Raw genomic sequence first — 3,580 nt, 5'->3', positions numbered from 1 at the left:
CCCCCCCAATAATGGAGTTGTGAACTTGCCATTTTTACTGGAGGTAGAGTAGGCCCAGGAGAAGCTCTGGTAAAAATTTAAACTCAAGGAGAATAGTGGAAGAGGTCAAAATGATGATTTTGGAAAAATGGCACAAGGTGTTTGATGCAAGTTTGAGCTACTTACACTTGTCTCCTTCTTGCCCCACTTGATTGGGGTGATGCCCTTGACCATTTGGAAATGTGGTAGAGATTTGAGCCCATTTGAACAAAGTTCACAATGTAACTTTGGCAAACCCTAGAAATCAACAGAAATGGATTTTCTTAGATCTAGCTAAGCTAAACTATTCCCCTTGGTGCACCACTTGGTGTAGTGTAATCATTTGGGTACTTGATCATGTCCACAAAGTTTGGGATCAAATGGAGAAAGTTGGCAATGTAAAGTTGTTCAAGTTTGGTTCTGGACAAAGAGGGTTTTGGGGCCTTTTGTGAACCAAAATGATTTTGATTGAGATGAAACTTTGCAAGATCATCACATTATGCATATGTGACTTGCTAGAATTTTCCTGGATTTATTTGAAAATATTTCTTATAGAAATATTTTAAATACTTCAAATGAACATAAATGGTTTTGGAGGGTTTTGCCCAACATTTTGAACATGACCATGTGTTGAAACTCATATATATGGAAAATATATGTCCACTGAGTTCCCCTAAATTTTCTCAAATATTTTTGAAGCTTTAAAATAATTTTAACCTATTAAAGACCATTTCCGGCCTAAAGAAAAAGCCTTTAAATAAAATAGCAAAACAACTTTTAAAATAATATTTTTGTGGTTTTAGGGAGTCCTATATCTAATAGGATTCAAATATAAATTTTGAAATATTTTTTTACATCCCAGATTAAGTACCTGTAGTTCAAGCCTTAACTCGGGGGGTTTTGGAAAACCTAATTTAGAAAATATTTTTTGGCCAAATTATTTTTGAAAGAAAATACTATGATGTCCTATACACATGGCATGATCATTGGGCAAAGTTTTGGATCAAGGAGAGGAAGTATAAGAGGTTGAGAATTTATTTGATTTTTAGAGCACTTGCAAACTACAGACAAAATCCAAGCAAAACAAAGTCCAAAACACTCAAAAGTTTTTGTCAAACCACATTTTATCATGATTTATTAAGTGTTGTGGCATGAAAATCAGGGTGTGACAGATATGCACAATGCTCCAAAACTCTATTGGTCAGTCTTCTTATCAATGTTCATGATGATCACTTGACAATTAGGGTGGACCTTCTCAGCAACCTTCTTGACTGCAGCCATTGCTGCTGCAGCACCCGCATCATGCTGTGAAAACTCGATGAGCATATGCTTCAGGCCTGACAGATGCTCAACGCCAGACACACCACTCGACTCCTTTGAAAGGCCTTCTTCAAACTTTAGCTCAAGAACTTCAACCTTCGATAAAGCGTCGGTCACAAAGGTCATAGATGGCAAGCTGCACCTTATCGAAATCTTCTTAAGACTCTGAAATCCATCACTTGGAAATGCAACTTGTTTCTTATCCTCAGAAGTCCGAGGAACATTACAAAATAACTTCAGTTCCCGCAAGCTTGCCATTTCACTGAGCTCTTGAATGATATCCACATCAACACTCTTCCCGATATTGCTGCACGAAAGTTTCAACAGTGACTTCATCTTGGTTATCCCACTCGGCAACTTGGCGTTCCCGACGAGCAAATGCATTAACTTTTCCAGCCTGAGAATGCTGGGAGGTAGCTCTTTCACCTTTGTGGATCTCACATCCAGTGTCTCCAGGCATCTTAGCTCTCCAATCTGTGTAGGGAGCTCACTGACATCTGTTACCTTGAGGTTCCAGTACCTCATAAGCAGCAATTCGTAGAGACCATCAAGGCACAGTGGACCTTGACAGCCTTCAAGGTCAAGAACCCGCAGTACACTGAGTTCATTTAGACGAGGCATGCGACCGGTGTGAGAAAATACGGTGATCAAGCGAGAACGAGATACTTTTGCCCCATCGATTTGTGTAGCGGCCTGATCATGCTTACCACTATTCAGCAAAAATAGCCATCGGGCAGTGCCATTGACAGGTGGGACATCTTGCTGCTGAGCATGTACCAGAGCGACAAAGTTGTCTTCCATGGACTTGCAAATGATGAAGTCGTGTATTACTGGATGAAGAACGTAGCTCCTATGGGTGCCATCATGATTCAGCTGTGATGGTTGGATTAAGTTTCTGCCAATGAGCTTGCTGATGTAGTTTCTCGCTGTTTCCTCCATGCTTGTGCCATGCTGTTCATCGATGAACCCTTCTGCAACCCAACGCCTCGCAAGACGCTCTATTTCGATCTCATGGTTCTTAGGAAATATGCTTAGGTGCAATAGGCATGCCTTGAGATTGGCAGGAAGATCACTGTAGCTGAGTTTGATGATCTGTTTAATCCCTTATAGCTCTGAATTCGTCTGCCATTCCAGTCCTGACCGCTTAAATTCATCTCTTGTGCGTGGCTTGCTGGCTAATAAGCCACCCACGCTCACTATAGCGAGTGGCAAACCACCACACTTTCTCATGATCTGAGCTGAAACATCCTTCAAATGGGCAGGGCACCCACCCACACTCCCAAAAGTTTTTTGGGAAAAACGAGGTTTCTGCATTGACTTCATCAAGAAGACAAGTCTTCTAAACATGGGCACCTGCAGCTGCTTTTGCAACAGCCTCAATTCTTGTTGTAGTGATTATCCGACTCCCGAGACTGTTCGCTGGAAAATAGTGTTTGATTATCCCCCAGGTCTGCACACTCCATAAATCATCAATCATAACAAGATACCTGTTTGAGGACAATACACATGTATCTGAACCAACAGGATGTGAACCAAGATGACGCAGCTCGACGACATCAACGAGTCAGTGGATAAAGGCACATCAGCCCCACCATCGGAACCTACTCTGCCCACTGCTCCACTCATGGTGAGTTCAGTCCTAGTACAGTCCTCTTACTTGGAAATTCTTTGTTATGGACCATCTTGATTAAGCACGACAAGAGGATGCAACCCTAAGACGACAATGAGGCACTAGATCAAGGTACAACAACCCCTCCACCGGAACCTTCTCTATGCATAGCTCCATTCATGGTGAGTTGAGTACTAGTACAATCCTCTCCTAGGAATTCTTCTTTCTGGACTATCTATATCTTGATTGATTTCGTTACCCTAGCAGGAATCGCCAATGAACACAATTCCATCGAGGACGAGCAACCAACCAAGGAATGATTTGCAAGATGAAAGTAATGTTCCAAGAGCTAGGATGTGCTTTGGACCAGAGGAAGAGGCATACACGTTCTACAATTCTTATGCTCAAACCAAAGGATTCAACATTAGGAAGTACCACCTTAAGTGTAGAGAAGATACGACTTTAAGTTCAAGATATTTTGTTTGTAGCAAGGTAGGTGTAAAGGCCACTCATCCAACACATGTAACCAAGAAAGAATGAGGTATTTCGAGGACTGCTTGCATGGCTTGTGTTCAATTCAGAATCACTCAGGAGGGTATTTGGAGTGTTTAGAAGGTAATCCTCGATCACAAT

The 3,580-nt window shown here is 41.6% G+C and overlaps 1 pseudogene; it reads right to left on the bottom strand.

The window, feature by feature from the left end:
* Window positions 1-1,193: 1,193 nt before the first annotated feature.
* Window positions 1,194-2,933, bottom strand: LOC123114680 (disease resistance protein Pik-2-like; annotated as a pseudogene).
* Between the last annotated feature and the right edge of the window lie 647 nt (window positions 2,934-3,580).

The sequence above is a fragment of the Triticum aestivum genome, chromosome 5B (genome assembly GCF_018294505.1).
Source record: "Triticum aestivum cultivar Chinese Spring chromosome 5B, IWGSC CS RefSeq v2.1, whole genome shotgun sequence".
NCBI lineage: Eukaryota > Viridiplantae > Streptophyta > Magnoliopsida > Poales > Poaceae > Triticum > Triticum aestivum.
This window is presented reverse-complemented; position numbering and strand designations above follow the sequence as displayed.